We start from the raw sequence: 11,976 nt of genomic DNA on the forward strand, positions 1-11,976 counted from the left end.
TCCATGCCATCTGCCCCTCCATGCCATCCATTGCCATGTCCCCCTCCCCCAGTGCCTCCATTGCCATCTGTCTCCCTCCCCCAGTGCCTCAATGCCATTCACCATGTCCCCCACTCCCCCATTGCCATCAGATCAGCCCCTCCGTACCATGTCCCCCACTCCCACAGTGCCATCTGCCCCTCCATGCCATGTCCCCCTCCTCCAGTGCCTCCATGCCATCCATTGCCATGTCCCCCTCCCCCAGTGCCTCCATGCCATCCATTGCCTGCCGTCCCCCTCCCCCAGTGCCTCGATTCCATCCACCATGTCTCCCAGTGCCATCAGATCAGCCCCTCCATGCCATTTCCCCCCAGCACCATCAGCCCTTCTATGCCATTTCCATCCAGCGCCGTCAGCTCCTCCATACCATTTCCATCCATGTCCCCCAGCGCCATCAGCCCCTTCAAATCACAGGTGCCCCCCAACACCCTTCCCCCCCCCGGCAGATTCGGGCACCTGCTAACTTGTACTTACCTTTCCTGGCAGTGCGCTAACAACATGGAGTTCACAGGAGATGGACCACATTTTCTTCCCACTTCACAGCATGCACTGGGCGGGACCTGAAGTCACCCACAGCTTCAGCCAGCACGCAGACGATGTGTGCACGCAAGGCCATGGCAGCGCGGTGCGGACCGGAGGCAACAGAGAGGCTTCTCTTCACTCGCGCTCCGTGGTCACATGATTTAAACGAATCCTCGATACAGGGAAACTGCAGCCAATATGAATTACATCAATCAATCGTTGCAGCCCTAGTTCTATGTAACACCACACATAAACATTGTAAACGGAATACAGATAACGTAGTAGAGGTTGCATGCAGTTAGGGCTGCAGTAAACAATTATTTTAGAAATTGAGTATTCTATCGATTATTTTTTACGATTAATCGAGTAATCTAATAACAAAAAACCTTTTGTTATTAGATTGTGTACATCAGGGCCCCTGCAGGTGAGGGCCCCCATGATCCAGTGTGCACATATAACGGCTAAAGACTCACCAGTCAGTGCGGGGGTCAACTACCACCAGCAGGACACGAGACTTCCTCCCGGGGCCCCCTGCTCCCCCAGACCGGCCGAGGCCGTCGTCTGTTTGACCATGTTGGTGATATAGGAGAAGCCCCCCGCCATCTGTGCCCCGCTCTGCCTGCTCCTGTCCAGCCCAGTGGATGGGGGCGGCTGGGGGGGGCTCGGGGCACTGCAGTTCGGTCATGTAGCCATTGGGGAGGTTGGCAAAGAAGCTGTTGTCCGACAGCCGGATGGTGCACCGTGGTACAAGCTGGCAGGTGACCACGGAGTCGTGAGTAATAGCAAGCCCTTCACACCTGCTCTGTGGTCACGACACACAAGAATCCTCGGAAAAAATTTGCATCGAGGATTTTTTGTGTCGAATTACTTGATTCAATCGAGTTATCGATTCAGCCCTACATGCAGTCCTAATACACAGATAACAGTGATAACAGATAATTTAGCAGATGCAGTCCTATGTAATACCACATATAACATAGTACATATACATAGTACATAAGGCCGAAAAAAGACATTTGTCCATCCAGTTCGGCCTGTCATCTTGCAAGTTGATCCAGAGGAAGGCAAAAAATAATATAACGAACATTGATAGCCGAGTACAGATTATGTAGTAGATGTTAACTGCAGTCCTATGTAACACCACAAATAACACAGTGATCACTCTCTGAGTACAGATAATGTAGTAGATCAGATGAGACCTGCAGTCCTGTGTAACGTCAGATAACTGAGTACAGATAATGTAGTAGATGTCACATGCAGTCCTATGCAACACCGCAGGGAACACACAGTGATAACTCTTCACATACAGATAATTTAAGTAAATGTTAAGCTGGCCATACATTTTAATGTTGGCCAAACCTGACAATTTTGGCGGGACCAGCTAACGTCCATGGGTGCCTTCTGACGGTAGGTAGCTGGATTTCAACATGCCCAATCCTTTTGTTTACAGGGAGGTTGTCTGGCAGCATCTTGCTCCGCTCTCCCCATTCAGTGCCTCTGTATGTAGGAGGGAGGGAATTAGCTGCAGGATAACAAATAAGTGTTGGTCTGACTGTGATCAGAAATATACGGTCAGTTTTACCTGCAGTCCTATGTAACATCACAGATGATACACTAGCTCAAATGATAAACTATGTAGTTAGGGACATACAATATATCTCTGGTGCTCTTGGTATGGAGATCGAAATACAGTATTAAACCTCAAAGGATTCAAGATTTCTGCTTGCCATCATTCAACGGGAAACTTCATTGTATATTTTCAGTGGAAACAAAAAAATTATAAAAAAAATAAATACGGCAGCACTCCTACCAGCCACTGCAGATGTGGTATAAGTCCAAAGGTCTCCAACTAGCATGGTCCAGATGACACCAAGTAGGACAGCACACACTAACGTAGATGCAGAAATTGCGCAAAACCATTTTCAAGTCCTCTATCAAGCCTGAAGGATGTAAAATGGGACCTGCTTTGCTTGTTTCTTCAGAGTCCGCAGGTCCTGCCTTATATCTTTCAGGTTTGATAAAGGGTTTTTTTTCCCTGAAATGTTGCTAAGTTTTGGTCCCGGGGTCTCAAAAATGGTGTTGTACGATTACTAAGGGGCAAGTCACACGACTATTTTCAGTCCGCATCCGAACCACATTTTTTGTGGATTGCATGCGGACCCATTTATTTCAATGGGGCCACAAAATATGTGGACTCCACACCATGTGCTGTCCGCATCCGTATGTCCGTTCTGCAGTCCTGCAAAACAGGACAAGAATAGGCAATGGGGCCCATGAAAATTGCAGAATGTGTCCATAGTTATGTAATGGACACAGTAAGGCGGGTCTAGTTACTAGACAGAGCTCTGATGGTGATACCCGACTTAGTGGTCTTTGGTGCGTCCAAAAGCTGCAAGTCCTAGTGGTCTACTAGTAAAATAAATGCTAAATCATTACTGCTTGTTAAAGGCGGCAGGGTTTGAAATTAGCAGACAGCAGCCCAGCCAAGTGGTAGCCGCTATGTGGAGCATTAAAGGGGCTGTCTCACTTCAGCAAATGGCATTTATCATGTAGAGAACGTTATTACAAGTCACTTCCTAATGTATTGTGATTGTCCATATTGGCTCCTTTGCTGGCTGGATTAATTTTTTCATCACATTATACACTACTCATTTCCATGGTTACGACCACCCTGCAATCCAACACTGGTGGTCGTGCTTGCACACAATAGGAAAAAGCGCTGGCCCCTCTGGTGGCCTGGACCGTGGGAGCGCACATAGGCTAGTGCTTTATCTTATAGTGTGCAAGCATGACCACCTCTGCTAGAGTGCAGGGTGGTCGTAACCATGGAAACAAGAAGTGTGTGATGTGATGGAAAAACGAATCCAGACAGCAAAGGAGGCAATATGGATAATAACAATACATTAGTAAGTGGCTTGTATTAATATTCTCTACATGATAAATGCTATTTACTGTTGTGAGACAACCCCTTTAACTTAATAACCGTATTGTAATGAGCCATACACCCATGTGTCCATCACCAATACAGGAGTCTGGTTCACTTCATGACAAATGAGAAAGCAAAATTTAACAAGGTGACGAGGGAAAGGCTGAGCCCACGTTAAACTCAGTGCAGCCACTTAAGGGTTTACCACAATTGCATTCTGCCTCTGATAGCGTTACCACCACTACAACTTGGCGAACATCTCGTCCAATGTATTCTTACATCTGCTGCTGGGGGATGATGTGAAATCACACAGCCAACTCCAGACTGTGGCTCACTAGCCTTGGGGGGAAAACCTGCCCTGCTCTCATCGGGAAATGAAGGGGGGGAGGGGGCTGCACTGAAACAAGACACTAGTCAGAACCATGCAAGGGAGACCACCTGAGAGGCACCAAGATGATGGAGGAGTGGGGGCTGGATGATGGCACAATCACATATCACAACAGTAACATAAAATCTAATCTCCAGAGACAGTGCTGTTAAGCTACAGTTTTTTCGGTTCCATTTAAATAGGCTGATGACTGGGAGAATGATCATTGCCCCATGTAAACATGCCCAGTGATCTGTTAAATGAGCAAACGCAGGCATAAGAAAAACAAAAGCAAAAAAAACATCTGTTGTCGGCAGCTGATCGCTCCATGCATGTGCAATCAACAATAATTAAACTGTATAAGCCTCATAGATTGCACTAACGAAAGTTTAGTCACATACAATGCCATTGAATCCTTCAAGTAAATAAACCAGTGCCGATCATCCATCGGCCAGGTAAGTATAATGAGGATGAACAGGAAAAGAAGCGGCCACATCCAGTTGGGACCCGGGCAGAAGAGCCTGCAGCGCGGCCAGTGCAGCAGAGACGGTAGCATCGGGAACTAGGGAGGGTAAGTACTATCTAAAAAAGAGGTTCCCTTCACAACATACCCTATTTAGACAAAATGTCTGGAGAACCCCTTTAAGCCAACATACTGTCTCCTGAGTTCAGGTTTTTTATGCCGTTTTTTATGCCAACACCAAGAGTGGAAAATAAAAGGCCAGATACAACTTCTCTTCTTCTTGTAATTTACTCCTGGTTTTTGCCTTCAAAAACTGCATAAAAAACCTGAATGTGTGTCCGTACCCTGGGGATATGTGTGACACTGGTTGCTAAGCCACTTTATCTAAGGCTAGTTTCACACTAGTAATAAAATCTTCCGTCAGACTGTTCCGGCAAAGGAATAGCCTGCCGGAGTTCAATGTGTCTGGCATAGCTGGAGAGGGCCGGAGCACCGCCAGGCCCTATTGACTGTAACAGGACCCGGCCTGTTTCTGGCATTAGTGCCGGGATTCGGCTGGACAGATACCGCTGTAAGCAGTGGTTTTTGTTTAGCCGAATCCCAGCACCAATGCCGGAAACAAGCCAGATCCCGGCCGGGTCCCACTGTAGTTAATGAGCTCCGGGGAGAGAGTTAGTATCTGGCTATGCCGGATACAATGAACTCCGACGGGCTGTTCCTCTGCTGGAAGATTTAAAAAAAATAAGTAAATTAGATCCTGCTGGAAGATTCTTGTGCTAGTGTGAAACTAGCCTAAGCTTATCAAGTGTGATACTTTCTACTGAGCCACTGTATCTAAGCCTGCCCGCAGAATCATTGTATCTAAGGCTACTTTCACACTGGCGTTTTGGCTTTCAGTTTGTGAAATCCGTTCAGGGCTCTCACAAGTGGTCCAAAACAGATCAGTTTTGCCCTAATCCATTCTGAATGGAAAAGGATCTGCTCTGAATGCATCAGTTCGCCTCCGTTCCGTCTCCATTCCGCTTTGGAGGTGGACACCAAAACGCTGTTGCAGCATTTTGGTGTCCGTCTGACGAAACTGAGCCAAACGGATCCGTCCTGACACACAATGTAAGTCAATGGAGTCGGATCAGTTTTCTATGACACAATCTGGCACAATAGAAAATGGATCCGTCCTCCATTGACTTTCAATGGTGTTCAAGACGGATCCGTCATGGCTATGTTAAAGATAATACAAACGGATACGTTCTGAACGGATGCAAACGTTTGTATTATCTGAACTGATCCATCTGTGCAGATCCATGACGGATCCGCACCAAACGCGAGTGTGAAAGTAGCCTAAGGCTACTTTCACACTAGCGTTCATAGGTCCGTTCGTGAGCTCCGTTTGAAGGAGCTCACGAGCGGACCCGAACGCCTCCGTCCAGCCCTGATGCAGTCTGAATGGAGCGGATCCGCTCAGACTGCATCAGTCTGGCGGCGTTCAGCCTCCGCTCCGCTCGCCTCCGTACGGACAGGCGGACAGCTGAACGCTGCTTGCAGCGTTCAGCTGTCCGCCTGGCCGTGCGGAGGCGAGCGGATCCGTTCAGACTTACAATGTAAGTCAATGGGAACGGATCCGCTTGAAGATGTCACCATATGGCTCAATCTTCAAGCGGATCCGTCCCCCATTGACTTTACATTGAAAGTCTGAACGGATCCGCTCAGGCTGCTTTCACACTTAGAATTTTTTCTAAGTTATTAATGCAGACGGATCCGTACTGAACGGAGCCTCCGTCTGCATTAATATGATCGGATCCGTTCAGAACGGATCCGATCGAACGCTAGTGTGAAAGTAGCCTAAGCCATGTGATCCTGTCTGCTGAGCTGCTTTATCTAAGTCTATCTTATGTGACACTGTGTTGCCGAGTCGCATTATCTAAGCCTATCATGTTTAATAGTGTGTATCTAAGCTAATCATGTGTGCTACAGTGCTGCTGAGCAGCTGTATCTAAGCCTAACCATGTGCTGAGCCAGTGTAACTAATCCTGTCATGTAATAGTGGGTTCACTTGCAGAACATAGCATTTGTACAGATAATTTTGATGGTTGCAGGTAACATTAGGTGATACAACACACAAGAACCTAAAAGGGAGCCTGTCACCTCCTTAAGGCCTCATGCACACTAACGTTGTTTGGGTCCGCATCCGAGCCGCATTTTTTGTGGCTCGGATGCGGACCCATTCACTTCAATGGGGGGTGGCTAAAGATGCGGACAGCACTCTGTGTGCTGCCCGCATCCGTTACTCCGTTCCGTGGCCCTGGAAAAAAAATATATATATAGAACATGTCCTATTCTTGTCCGTTTTGCTACTTGCTGAACTGACACAACCCCTTTAAGTATCAACTTAGTGTGGTTCCCGGCTGCCCTAATGCTGCTCAGTAGGGGTGAGCGAATCAGTACCTCGGTACCGAAGCCGGCTTCGGATTCCCGTTTTAAAATGTTGTAGAATCGAAGCCTGAAGTTATTCACTTAACGAATTTTGCCTCGCCGCAGCACTTACATTTTAATGCTGTTTTGAGACAGGTCTCCGTACAGCATTAAAACAAAGTTTAGGAACGAATCGACTTCGGATCTTGGATCTAAAGCTCGATTCGCTCACCCTACTGCTGAGTGTGGCATAACCCTCACACAGCGATGACGTAAGTGCATCTTCCCACAGAGCTGAACTCTCTCACAGCCTACACTGTGAATGTGTCTCTCAATGTTGGCTACTCTCAGGGCTGAAGGCACACAGGTAACCCTCTGGCCTTGCTGCGCTGTACCGCTCTGGCATTTATAGACCTCTGTCTCAACCACAGGAGTCCCACTGCATAGCTTCTGCTCAGGCACGCAGTCATTTGCTCCAGCATCCACCTCTTTTGTGGACAAGCACTGGCCTGCTACCCCAGTCCAGAACAGGCTCCTCGTACGGTCTCCCCACACACTGTTCCTATATAGACTCTCCTCTGCACGCTGCCTCCTTGTGCAGCACTTCAGCCCAGCAATGCACACATCTCTGTCAGTGCCGGGCTCTTCCTGGGCCCACGCCGACACTGGCACCTCCTCCCGCAAGCTAGCAGCTAGCCAGGAAACTACCATTCCTGTTGCTCAGCTACTCTGACAGAGTAATGCTCTGCTGAACCGTGGTATCCAATCCTACCATGGTAGTACTGTCTGCTGGGATACTGTATCTAAGCCTATCATGTGTGATACTGTGATGAGCCCTGTATCTCAATCTTGTGTGATTCCGTCTGCTGAACCACTGTCTCAAACAACCAGCTGTATACAACACAGGAAACAGTGGAAGATTGTACCCAGTTTTCAGCAGGAAGTGTGATGCGCACATTACAATCCCTTCCTCTGTGCAGCCATTTCTTAGATCAAATAGCTTCAGCTGAAAACAGAGTACATTTTATCGGTGAACATTTCCAGCGTAACTCCACTGCTCTTCAAATATAGTTATATATCACTTTTGTGACATTACTACTTTCATAATGTAAGCTATATACATATATATATACATATATATATATATATATATATATATATATCAAAAATATATATTGATTTTAACTGCTAACATAATATAAGCTATGTATTACTTCTGTGACATTGCTACTATCCTAATATAAGTTATACACCACAGCTTTTATAAGTTCTGTATTATGGCTATGAGATCACAGCCCTCATGATATGTTCTATTTTACAGCTGTGACATCACTACTCTCCTTAATATGCTCTATTTTACAGCTGTGACATCACTACTCTCCTTAATATGCTCTATTTTACAGCTGTGACATCACTACTCTCCTACTAGAAGGGTACTTTCACACTTGCGTTGTGAAGATCCGGCAGGCAGTTCCATCGCCGGAACTGCCTGCCAGATCTAGAAATCCGTGTGCAAACGGATAGCATTTGTAGAAGGATCCGGATGCGGTGTCATCTGGAAAAACGGATCTGGTATTTTTATATAATGCCGGAACACTTGGCATTAATGCATTTCAATGAACAATAATGCCAGATCCGGCATGTGTTCCAGAATTTTGTACGGAGAAAATACCACAGCATGCTGACCAGTTTTTTTCCAGTATTGAGCCCCCTAGGAAGGAACTCAATATCAGAAAACTTTAAAAAGAGGACCTTTTTCTCAGTTTTGACAGGCTAATTATGGTATTACCTTGTAGGGCGGCCCCCACTGATGCCATAGGGTGTATTATTTTTTTTAAACCCCCCTCCCGTTCGTCTGCTGTGGCCCGCTGATGATTTGGTGCGCTGTATTATAATTAGCATTAAACTCGCAACGGGGAGGAGACTCAGTCTTCTGCTGTGGACATCTCCTTCTCCTTGGCTGTGAGTGCGATCCAATCAGAGCGGACCGCTCACAGCCAGGGAGAAGGAGCGAGATTTACACAGCGGATGAATGGGAGGTTTGGGGGGGTTAAAAAAAAATAAAAATAAAAATACACCCATGGCATCAGTGGGGCCGCCCTACAAGGTAATACCATAATTAGCCTATGTCAAAACTGATGAAAGGTCCTCTTTACTTTCACACTTGCTGCAGAGGATTCCGGCAGGCAGTTCAGTCGCTGGAACAACCTGCCAGATCCGTCAAAACGTATGCAAACTGATGGCATTTGTCAGACTGATCCATTTTGCAGACCGCAAAAACTGATCCATTTTGCCCGAACACTCGGGGCCGGATCTGGCATTAATGTATTTCAATGGGAAAAGAATGCCAGATCCGGCATTCCGGCCAGTGTTCAGGAATTTTGGATGGAGATAAAACCACAGCATGCTGCGGTATTATCTCCGTTCTGAAAAGGCAAAAAGACTGAACTGAAGATATCCTCATGCATCCTGAACGGATTGCTCTCCATTCAGAAGGCATTAGGATAAAACTGTTTAGTTCTTTTCCGGTATTGCGCCCTTAGGACAAAACTCAATGCCGGAAAAGAATAACGCTAGTGTGATCGTACTCTGAGTTATACATTACGGCTGCGACATCACTACTCATGTAAAATAGGTTATGCATTACAGCTGCGAGAGCACTACTCTCCTAATATGGCCTCATGCACAAATTTTATTTTCCACATTTCTTTTGGAGTGGATGCGGACTCCTTAATTTCAATGGGGACACAAAAAATTCAGACAGCACACTGTATACTGTCCACATCTGTATGTCTGTGCCGCAGTCTTACAAAAAAAAAACATTTTTACATGTCCTATACTTGTCCACTTTGCAGAGAAGTATAGGACCTTTTTATAGGAAGGAATAATAAAATGGTGGCATATACATGGCCAGCATGTTTTGGGGATCTGCAGTTGTTTGTGTGCATGAGGCCTATAAGTTATATATTACAGTTGTGCTCTTCACTGTTCTCCCAAAATAAGTTTATATTATAGTTGTGACATCACTACTCTCCTAATATAAATTATACAGTATATTATAGCTTTGACATCTCTACTCTCCTAATAAAAGTTATAAACCACAGTTGTGACATTACTGCTCTCCTTATATAATATATATATTTTGGCTATGACATCACTGCCCTCATAATTTATATATTATGGATGTGACAGCACTTCTTTCCTAATATAAGTTATATATTTATGACATCACTGCCATCATAAGTTATATTATGAGAGCAGTGATGTCACTGCTGCAATATTTAACTTATATAGTTATTGCGGATGTGATATCAGTGTAGCCATAATATAATTGGTAAGTTATTACAGATGTGACCTCCTAATATAAGCAATATACTACAGTTGTGACATCACTGCTCTCCTAATATAAGTTATATATTAGGACTGGGAAAGTGAAAGAAATGTCAGAAGAAACGTCACGATGGTGGTTAGTGCAACAGTTACTCCATTCCAATATAGATGACTGGCACTCCTGTGACTTCCCCACGCCAAAGTGCTGCTCTATATATTATTATAGCTTATTAATCCATACAAAAAAGATAAAGTCCACATGGCACTCACAAGACTGTAAAAACGTATTTATTCCAACTTACAGGTTCATGCAAACATATTGGCGACGGACTGTATGCACTTCGTCTGGCCTACGCACTCACGTACGTGTGTCACACCCCTTATTAGAACTTGATTGAAACCTAATCACATACATAATTACAACACAAAACATATCGTCACTTCAAATAAGGGTTAAAAATGTGTATCCTTCTCCATAAAACAGTTCTTATTTTTAACTATTTACCTCTGCCATCATTCAAGTTATAAGAACACATTTTACCCTTTCAGGACGAAGCCATTTTTTATCTTCGCGACCAAGAGTAATTTTGTAAATCATGTCACATGTGGTAATAACTTTGGAACGCTTTTACTTATCCAAGCCATTCTGAGACTATTTTCTTGTGACAAATCGTGCTTGATATTAGGGTTAAATTTGAATCAATACGTTTAACCTTTATTTTATTTTTTAAAATCCTAAATTTACAGAAAATTAAAACATAATTGCTATTTTCTAAAGCTGAATTTCTACCCATTAAAGACAAATAGTTATACCTCATAAAATTGTTATTAATTAACATTCCCCGTATGTCTACTTTATGTTGGCATCATTTTGTAAACGTCATTTTATTTTTTTAGGACGTTAGAAAGCTTAGAATTGGAGAAGCAATTTTTCAAATTTTAAGGACCAATTCAGTTCTGAAGTCACTTTTAGGGTCTAACATAAAAGAGACCACCCATAAATGACGCCATTTTAGAAACTACATTACTCAAGACTGATTTTACAAACTTTATTAACCCTTTAGTTGTTTCACAAGAATTAAAGGAAAATGGAAGTGAAATTTAAATTTTTCCTATTTGTGTGGATTTTTCATTTTAATCATTTTTTTCTTATAATACAGCAAGGGTTAACAGCAAAACAAATATGTATTACCCTGATTCTGCAGTTTACAGAGACATCCTATAAGTGATCATAAATCTCTACATAGGCACACGACAGGGCTCAGAAGGGAAAGAGCGCCAAATGGTTTTTGGAAGGCATATTTTGCTGGAATGGTTTTCGGGTGCCATTTTACATCTGAAGGGACCCTCATGTACTCCTAGAAAGTAAACCCACAAAAAGTAACCTAATTTTGGAAACTAAACCCCTCAAGGAATTTATCGAGGGGTGAAGTGAGCTCTTTGACCCAACAAGCGTTTCATAGAATTTAGAAACACTTGGCTGTGAAAATGAAATATTACCGTACGTTTTTACATGAAAATGTCACTTTATCCCCAAATTTTTCATTTTCACAAGGGGTAACAGAAGAAAATGAACCCCACAGTTTGTTGCCCATTGCCTCCCGAATACGGCAACATCCTATATGTAGTTGTAAACTACTGTATGGGCAGACAGCAGAGTTCAAAAGGAAAGGAGCAGTATGTGCATTTTCTAACATGGAATTTGCTGAAATTGTTTGCAAGAGCCATAAGTAGTGAGTTCATAGCTGAAGGTTTCCTAAATTCCCTAGTGTGAATACACCCCTTCTTAATCTCAACCTCAACATCCAAAAATTGCAGGGTGATACCCCCAAACTGTGACAAAAACGACATATTCATGTTATTCTTATTCACGAACTCCATGAATTCATTTTCTGAACCAGGCCACACGATAAATACATC

Source organism: Bufo gargarizans, chromosome 6, assembly GCF_014858855.1.
Source record: "Bufo gargarizans isolate SCDJY-AF-19 chromosome 6, ASM1485885v1, whole genome shotgun sequence".
Lineage (NCBI taxonomy): Eukaryota > Metazoa > Chordata > Amphibia > Anura > Bufonidae > Bufo > Bufo gargarizans.